This window comes from Alexandromys fortis, unplaced genomic scaffold, assembly GCF_014885135.2.
Source record: "Alexandromys fortis isolate MF-2015 unplaced genomic scaffold, M_Fortis_MF-2015_v1.1 scaffold_292, whole genome shotgun sequence".
In the NCBI taxonomy this organism is placed as follows: Eukaryota; Metazoa; Chordata; class Mammalia; order Rodentia; family Cricetidae; genus Alexandromys; species Alexandromys fortis.
In genome coordinates this window covers 407,261-417,384 of record NW_026068162.1, presented here as the reverse complement: position 1 = coordinate 417,384, position 10,124 = coordinate 407,261, and positions in this window count along the sequence as shown.

Here is a 10,124-nt window from a genome sequence, read left to right as displayed (position 1 = left end):
CCAAATCTCAGCTTCAGCAGGTGCAGGTAGTGCGAGCTACGGGAAGTTTTCTCCTGGTGAGGCTTATGGGGAGGACCACATTCTGGGCTTACATCTTTAATATTCCGTCCCATTGTCCTCCCAGTTGGTTGCAGTGTCCTAGAAAAGCTGGTGATTCTGAAATCAGATTCCATCTGCCAGACGGTTATTTATGCCAACGAGCAGCACAGAAATCTCCATCCCGTTCTGTGTCCTAGTTGCTGCCCCAGACGCTGTGGTTTCCATCCAGTGTTGGCTTCAGAGCCTGGTTGTGTGATGGGGGTGTGAATGGCAAGAAGGGGAGCAGCTGTGGCCTGGGCTCTGAGGACTCCAGACACGTGCGCTCTCGTCTCCAGAAACCCGGTTCACCCCGTGGTTAGAGGGGGGCCCTGTCTGCTGTTCCAGAGGAACACCTGAACGTCTCCAGCCTCTGTGCAGGCTGCAAAGGCCCCCGGATGATAAGATGTGATCTTTGTCATCTCATCAGGGATAGCTGGAGTGGGCTAAGAGCTGGGCTAGGATGGGGGCAGATAGGAAAGGGGGAGGCTATGGGCTGACTTCTAGCCCTCGAATTCATATGCTATGCTCTAGCTCCCAGTGTAACTGGGTTTGGAGATGAGGCCTTTAAGGTTAAATGGGGTCGTGACGATGGGCCTTCTTTATCTGAGAGGAGGGAGAGACGTTAGACGTATGTGTGCACAGAGAAGGGCGGTCACAGCTGAAAGGCAGGAAGAGGGGGCTCCTCAGAAACCAACCTTGTCAATACTTTGCTCTTGGGTTTCTAGGCCCCAGACCTGGTGTCTGAGCCCCCGATTCCATGGTATTCTGTTATGGTGGCCTGAGCAGCCCCAGTCCTGGATGCTGCAGGTGACTCTATCCAGGAAGCTAACAGATGCTCAACCCTGTCTGGAGGGTAAGGCGAGGGGTTGCCCCCGAAGACGTATTCTAGAAGGCTTCAGCAGCTTGGACTCTGTCTATAGGCTGTCTGATAGGCAGCTATCGTGTGGAGCTGAGGAGTCCCTTTCCAGTCCTCTAGACCACAGTGTGTGTGTGTGTGTGTGTGTGTGTATGTGTGTGTGTGGTCATGCCATGACTGCTTTTCTGGATGAAAGAAGACCTGACCTTCCAGGTGGAAAGCATTCTGGAATCTTGGACATCAGAGGCTGGACCTACAGGAAGGTCAGCTTCTTGTGGGAACACTTGGCTAGTGACTGCTGCCACCACGCATGGTCCCTGGAGCATTCTTGCTTTATCATAAATGCACGGACTCATACTCCTTCACCAGGACACAGGCCTTTGTCGTCACATATCCTGGCTCTGACCTCCTGTCTCTTGTCAAGCACCACTGTGATTACATGGAAGCTGCCGAGATGCTCCAGGCTAACCTCCCCATCTCCAGATGCTCAGATTAGTCACATCTGCAGTGCGCCTTTGGCTATGTAAGATCATATATGTAGTGCTCTGAGGGATCGGAATGTGGGTGTCTTTGGGGGAGCTTACTCAGTCTGGAAGCCCTTTGTCATGAAGTTCATGTCTAGGGGCCCTTCTTGAGATCCAAATGGTCCTAAGGGGAGATAGAGGTTCCCCATCCACCTGCCTTTGACCTCCTCCTTGGGTGGGATGACAGAGACTTACTTCTTACAGAGACATCTCTGGGCAGGACCCTTCTCTCTGGCCACTGCAGGAAAATTCATTAGAATTCTACTCCTGTCTCCAGCATCATTCTGTCCCAAAGTATACAGCAGGGTGGGCTGCTCATGCAAGTCCGGAGTGCAGGGCCTGAAACTCCCTCGACTACCTTATTTCTCCATTTTTGGGGAGAGCTTCTTCTACAAAGAGAAGGGGAAGACTTGACATCTGGAGCGAAAGACATGGACCAGACTCCTTCATAAACAAGTAGGGAAGGAAGGAACTGCTTCAAAGCCCTGGAAGCTAAGAGTTCCCTTTATGTCCTAGGACTGTCACCTGTGTGAGGCTGGTTTCCGTGTGGGTAGAAATTCCAGATGGGAGTACTGCCTGACACTAGCTTTACACACACACACACACACACACACACACACACACACACACACACACACACGGAAATATTCTGGGCTCACTGTAGATAAGTATCATGTGGGATTTCTTTTGGTTACAGGTGACATTGTTTAGCTGTAGAAATAACCTTTAAAGCTCAGATAAATCTGAGTATGTTAGAATGAGTTCAACTCACTGGGCTGTGTGACCTTGTCCTTTCTGGGCCTCTCCATCGCCATTCCGATAAAATTGAATCCACAAGAATTGTGGCAATGGTATCCCTAAAGTGACAACAAGGCAGTGGGTGCGGAAGCGTTGTGTACAGGAGGGTCGACCTCGGAGGAGAGTGGCTATCTGTGAAGGAACACAAACAGGCCAGAAGCTCTCAATTCCTGGGAATTCGGCGACCAGGACAGCCTGCACCTTGGTGGTAGAAACCTCGGTGAGGCACCCAGCTGCCACTTTGGTGTGGTAGGCAGTATTTTCACACAGTGGGGTGCCCAGCTCTTTCTGTTTTAGTCTTCTCTCTCTTGGAGGACCCAGCACTACGTAGGCAAATGAGAGCAGCCTGTAGGACACCTTACCCCATGAGTAAGGCACAAGGGCACCACTACAGCCTTCCTGAATGGCCTCTGGCAAGCCCTTCCTTATCTCTGCCTTAGTGTGGGCTGGCTTCAGCCACAGGCTGGTAACCAATAGGAAAGGCAGCTCAACAGGTCATCACCTCTGAAGTTGGGTTGTGGGTTGTGGGGGCCTCTTACTTCTGTCCTTTCTTGCTGAGGAGGCAAGAAGAGTGTTGTGAGCTGTCATGTGGCAGGGCCATTGTGGCGAAGCTCTGAGACTGTCCTCCAGCCCACAGCTAAGGAACTTGCCCCTTCAGTCTGTGAGCCTGGAAGTCCTCCAAGCCAGGCAAGCCTCGCGGTGATGTCAGCACAGGACAACTGCCTGGGGCCTGGGGTAGTGTTTGTGAGATGGAAGTGTGCTCACAAGTGCCGGGTCATTCCCCCAGCCTTTCATGTGTTAATTTTGATGCTGGGGTTCAGAGCCTGGTCTCTTGCCACATCTGTGTATCCCAGCCTGAGATCCTCCAGCCTTTTTGTGTGTGCTGGGGTTACAGGCCTGTGGCGCAACACCTGGCAGCAGGGGTCCCTTTCTGAGAGGGCGAGATAGGAACCAGGACACTGAGGAGCTAAGATGGACTCAAACAGTTGAAACGAAAGCAGTTTTGTCTTCGCAAATCACTGGTGGGAGCCGTTTTTAGAAACCATCCAGTCTCCTGGAGGAGAGCGGAGGACAGAGGCCCCTCCCTCTGGCAGACATCCCCAGCATCACTCAGGCATTGCTCTCCCTTTCCTTCCTCCCAGGCCCTCATCTGTCTCCTCTATGCTCCCTCCCAAAGCCTGAAAGACACCAGGCATTCTTATCCTCAGTACCTCAGAGGTGACCTTTTTTGAGGTCAGCAGGGTGGGGCCTGATTCAGTATGACTGATGATCTTCTACAAGGGGGGAGATTTGAAGCCAGAGAGACAGAGAGAGGGAAGACAATGTGAAGACACCGAGGGAGAAGACAGACAGCTGTCTACAGGCCCAGGAACCAACTCTGTTGGTACCTCAACCTTGGTCTTGGTGCCTCAGGACTGTTAGACAAGAGCTTTTGTTATTAAGCCCTTAAACCGTTGCCTTGCCAAAATAGCCTTTGCACACTGATATCGACACCTCCCAGAAGATGCAGACTGCACATCTAGCCCCAGGAAAGCACAAGTCCTTTAGAATAGCGGAGGGGCTCTTTCTCTGTTCTCTCTCATTTCCTCTTTGAGCAAATGCTGGCTTCTGGTGAAGTGCTCTTGGCAGGACCCTCTCAGTGGTGGACAGCAATGACGTCAGGGAAGGCTGCCAGGAGACACGCGTGATTCTCTGAGCTATTTATTTATTTATTTATATTTATATTTATTTTTTTTCTCTCTGAGCTCTTTAGAGGCTGCTACATCATCACGAAAGCGGGGCGCGTCCTCCAGCTCTCTGAGCAGCAGGGATGTTGTGAGGACTCCGTGGATAACAACGTCTGTGGGATGGATACCTCAGATCTACAGCATTGAGGATTGCTGTGGCTATGCCTGTGCTAGGACGCTATCTGAGAATGATGTTGAGGGTCACGGGGGAGTGGGAGGTAGGCACTCCTTCAGGGAAAATCTGGAACTGTCTTAAGGGGCTCAAAGATGGGAGGCTGATGGCCATGCTCTAACCTGTTGCTTGGGACTGTCCTGCTCTGAGTTCAGGTTCATGGTTACCAAGTGACAGGAGGGAGCATGCTTATGTTTGTAACCTTTTCCTGAGAGCTCATATAAAAGGAAAACAAAACAAAACCCAAAGGACCACTTACTAGTGCCTGTACTGTGAAAGGACCTTTATGTTTGATTTATTTTTCATCAGTTTCTATTATCATAATAGAATATCTAATCATAATATAAAGAAAAAAAATACTTACTTGGTCTCAGAGTTATGGAATTTTCAGTCCATTATCAATTGTCTCTGTTGTTGTACTTGATGGATGGAACTGTGACAGAGAAAGCCCCATCACTTCAGGGCCAGGTGTGGGTACAAAAGAAGGAAGGGACTGGCATTCCATAATCTCTTTTGAGGGTACATTCCCCAGTGTCTTAAGTTGACCCCAAATCTCCCACCTTCTGAAGTTCTAACCATCTTCCAGAGCTTCAAGCTGGGGACCAAGCCTGTGACACGTTGGCCCTTGAAGGACAGACCTGATGCAAACTTAGCAACATCTTATTTAATTTTCTTGTAGTGAGTCACAACACAGTTGGCAGGGTTAAGTCACTAAGAGTTGGAGTGCCTTGGCCATAGCCATTCACCAAAGCTGAAATTTTGAATTTCGATCTATTATACAAAGCATCTAACACACGCATCACACAGTGTGTTGGGAGAACCAACATGACACTTCCTGCTTGGGTTTCTCTAGCAAACACAGTGTTCAAGTTTTTTATTAAAACAAAGCAAAGCAAAACAAAACAAACATCACCCCACCATTAAAATGATTCAACCTGAAGAGTTCCCGTTCAGAGACCTGCAGCACGGATTAGACCTGCACTCTGCATTCTTCTCCAAGAAAACATTTTCCTTTCCTTTTCCCCTTCTTTTCCTCCACGTCTCTATCCAACTCCAAGGAGATGGTTGCACATTTTGCTCTTTCTACTTATTTACACTTACAAAAGGATCCTCTACTTTCTTCACATGCGATTTCCGGCATCCTAGAAAGAAAGCTTCCCTTCCTAGCCTGTCTCCCTGCTGCCTGTCTCCTCTCTCTCTCTCTCTCTCTCTCTCTCTCTCTCTCTCTCTCTCTCTCTCTCTTTCTGTCTGTCTCTGGAAACAATGCCACAGTGTAAAGTTAAGCCTCCTGACTTCTGTCCTCTGGACATCAAAGACCATCTTTTGCCTTTCTTGCTCCATCCAGAACTTCCCTGACTTGTATTTATGTTCAACATTGAACCAGCCCCACCCCCAGGCTTCAGAGTATCTTCCAGTTGGTCGTAGCTTTCAGTACTACTCCCTCATGTCTAGTGATGACCTACAGAAGGCCAGTGTTGCTGCTTCAGAGGTGGGGTACGGGAGGGGCAGGCGTGGCTTGGCTTCTATGAACTCACAGGGAGAGATCAGGAATTAGAAGGGTAAACTTGCAAGGAGAGGCCTCCTACTCACAGGGAAGGTGGGAGTTTCTGGATCTTCTGTAACTCATATCTGCCTTTTCAAGGGCAGAGAAGCCTCTCCTTGACTGCCTCTGTAACCCGGGAGACAGCTTGTGCATCTGGCCATAGCAGGAACCTGGAGGATGTTTGAGAAAACAGTAGATTCATGTCTCTACTCTGACAAAGTTAGTCATTGGCACACTGCAGGGAACCAATTATGTTCTGCTTGGACTTTGAGGGAGAAAATAGAGAATTTGGGGCCTGCATACCAAATTCAATGCCAATAAGTTACTTAAAATCAAATTTTCTGGGTAGGCCTAGGGTTGTAGTTTAGTGTATAGAATGCTTGCCCAGAATGTAGCCGGTCCTGGGTTTAATCTCCAGTACTGCTTAACACTGGCAGTAACGGTGCTTGCCTATAATCAGCACCATAAAGGAGGAGGCAGGGAGATCAGGGGTTCAAGATCATCTTTGGCTATGTAGCTTGTGCTACATGAGACCCAGAGACCCAGTTTCAAGAAAACAAAACAAAACAAAAAAATGGCTCTGAAGTTATCTTCATTAGTAAAGTGCTCCCATAAACATAAAGCTTGATCCCTAGAACCCACATTGGAAAAAAAAAACAAAGCTAAACAAAACAACAACAAAACCAAACCAAAAAGGCACGCTAGCTCAGACCGGTGGTCCCAGGGCTAGACAGGGAGAAACAGACACTTCCCCGGGGCTCATTGACTGGCCCGTTCAGTCTACTTGGCAAAGAGTTTCGGGTCACTGAGAGGCAGTGTGAAAAAAATCAGCACCTGAGGAATGCCATTCGAGGTTGACTTCTGACCTACACACACACAGCATATACAATGCATATTCGTGTACACATCACTTGCACATACATGTGCAAGGACACACACATGCACACATACACACCACCACCACCAAAACGCAAATAAACTTTTTTTTCCAAATAGGTAGGTCAGAGTTAATGTCAGTTTGGGAGGCATGGGAGTGCTTGGCATGGGAGGCTCTGATTTGGTCCTTCCGTGTCTCAGCCCTTCTTTTCTTTACTAGCTCTCATGTACCCAACACTGTGCTGGGGTTATACGGCTCGGAGACGCAGCTGTCATCTCCGGAAGGTTCACAAGTTACAGGTGGGCTTTTATCCTAAGCTCTACCCACCACCCACAGAGTCTTTATCCGTCATTTAAGGGTCAAGACACCCTTTGCTAACTCGGCTTTTGCATGGTACCCTTTGCAACTTGCTAAGATTCTCACAGAGCACCCTCTTTAAATCTCATGATAATCTTACGAGTATGGTGTATTATTTCTATATATTTATATTGGTGCACGCAGGGAGCAATGGGGGCTGGAGAGGAGGGCTCAGCCCTCACTCCTCTGCTTCCGAGGAGTGCAAGATCATCTAGAATTCCTAGGGAGAATCACGCCTTCTCTCCCCGAGCCACTGACTGACACTTCGGCCACGTGAGTAAAATAGCATTCATTATCTCGTGACATTTCGAAGGAAGCCTTTACCTCCGCTTCCCCTGAGATTCCATAACAAAAGTTTGTCTGATCTGCTTCTCCCCATCGCCGTGCTCTTTTCCATCCCCGGCTCCTTTTCATCTCTCTGTTTGAGGGCAAACGTTCCCCTGACAGCAGTCCCGGGGGAGACCGGGCTGTCTTTCTTCCTTTCCCTTCAAAGGGCCTTTGAGCACTCCACTCCGCCGGGAGGACGGGGTATGTTTCATCTTTCAGTGGGCTCCAATCAACCGCTGAGCAGGGAAGGGCACCTTGTGAGTTTCCTTCCCGTCCCCACGCCCTGGATCCCACAGGAAAGAGTGGGTCCCTGGTTTCTGGGTCCCGCGTGCTCCCTGTTCCTGGGGGAGGGCTGCTCGGTTCTCTTGAGCCTGCGGAGGTGGGCAGAGGCTGCTCCAGGTGCTGGGCAGTGCAGGAAGCCAGGGCTGAGGGCCACACCCTCTTGAAGCAAAGCCCTGGAAGGACTCGGCAGGGCCCCCAGAGAGGCCTTCATGGCGGTTTGGGTTTCCTCCTCCTTGCCCTCCTGAGTTCTGCCTGTCTGTCAGCGCATCCTGGGGGCTGGCTAGGGTGGGGCAGGGCAGGAAGCTGTTCTCTAAGCCAGAGAAGGACTCCGTGGACTCCTTCCCTGGTTGAAAGATCCTTCCCCTCACTTAAGAGAGCCACAGACTCCATGGCAGTAAGTGGTCTGATATACCAGGGTGCATAACACAACAAGAGCGTCTTGGGAGATGCATTTCCTGCCCCAGTCTGTCATAACTACTTCTGTAGGCGATCAACAATACAGTTTTGCGTACCTTCTGTGGTAGTGTTTCCTACCCAGGCACCAACTCCCTGCAGTGAGGTCAGGAACCCCAGAGGAAGCCGGGAGAAGTGGCGTCTGGGAGGGCAGCATCCACTGTTTGTACTTACCTGGGTGGCCTGTCTTAGGATTCCATTGCTGTAATAACCACCATGGCCAAAAAACAACTTGAGGGAAGAAAGGGTTTATTTGGCTTATGACAGGTTATGGGTCCATCATAAGGGGAAACCAAGGCAGGAGCTCATGACAGGAACCTGGAGGGAGGAACTGGGGCAGAAGCCCTGGAGGAACACTGCTTCTTGACTTGCTCTCTGTGGCTTACTCAGCCTGCTTCCTTAAATGCTGTCCCAGTGGTTTGGGACCTCCCACATTAATCTTTAATCAAGGAAATGCCCTACAGACTTGCCCACAGGCCAATCTGATGGAGGCGGTTTCCCAGTTAAGATTCCCTCTTCCCAGATACATTTAAGCTGTGTCAAGTTGATAAAACCCAGCCAGCTCCTGACTTCTTACTTCCCAGTGGAAGCAAGAGATTTCAACATTTCCTACCACACACAGGTCAGACATACATAGAAATAAAAATTGTAAAAATGCGCCGCATAGATATATAACATCTGCATTCAATAATGATGAGGATTTCGGTGCCCCTGTTTTATGTATTTGCAGGCGTGTGTGTGTGTGTGTGGTCCCTGTATGTGAGTGTGCAGGTGCCTGCACCCACATGCACGCAGAGGCCAGAGCACGACACTGAGTGTCTTCTATTGCTCTCCACCGTGCTGTGGGAGACTCTTCTTCTTTTGGCTAGGCTGTCTGGCCAGGGAGCTCTCAGGATCTACCATACTGTATCTCAGTTTGGTCTCTTTAGGGCCATTGGGAAGGAGAGATGAAAGAGGCAATTAATTTAATAGATATTAAATACCCACTGTATGTTAAAAACAGGCACTTTGAATATAACTAGATTAAAACAAAAATTCCAACTTTTAATGTTAACATTTTAAATGAGGAATCAGCTGGCAAAGGGAAATATATATATTTATATAAAATATAATCTATATTGTGTGTAATATATAACAAATATATATATATACACACACAAACATTTACATATATACATATGTAGTCTCTGTTTTGGCTCAGTGGGATACAGCTGTGAACTGAGGGCCACTAATCTCCCTGCTCTATGGAGAATGTACTTTTCAGGCTATATGGAGGCTGCCCAGCAGAGCACGGATGGGAGGAGGAAACGAGAGCTCTGATGTGGAGTTTGAGTCCCCACCCTGCTCTTGGCCTTCATCTTAAGGTTCCCAGGACTGAGAACTGAGGCTCAGTCATGGGAATCACACGATCGTGTTGCATGGAAGGGCTGCTTGTTTTTCCCGGCTGCCTGGTCAGCTCAGACCCGAAATAATCACACAGAAACTATATTAATTAAATCACTGCTTGACCCATTAGCTCTAGCTTCTTATTGGCTAACTCTTACATATTAATTTAATCCATTTCTATTCATCTGTGTATCACCACGAGGTCGTGGCCCACCCATAAAATTTCAGCACGTCTATCTCCGGCAGTGGCTCCATGGCGTCTCCCTGACTGCCCTTCTTTCTCCCAGCATTCAGTCCAGCTTTCCCTGCCTACCTAAGTTCTGCCTTGCTTTGGGTCCAAAGCAGTTTCTTTATTCATTAGTGGTAATCACAGCACACAGAGGGTAATCACACATCACAATCGGAAACAAAATCGGTTTAGTTTGGGCTGAGTTTCTGTCACTTGCCTAATATACTCCTGCCCCAGCTTGTGGACTCCCATTGAGGACTTGAGCAAGGCAGAGTAGGCCATGGGGGACAACTTCCAACAGGCCTGTGAGGAGCACAGGGCAGCTGGCTGTGTGAGCAACTGTCTTAGCTTGAGGCCAAGGTGCCAGGCCCACACTGGGTCTGTGCCCAGGTGATTGTGATTCAGTCTTGTAAAATGCCCTTCTCAGACCAGCAAATACTAGAGTGTCTCAGAGAGGCTGTCTCCAACCAGTGGATTCCAACTAGTCTGTCCAGTGCCCCAGGACCTCAGGAAGT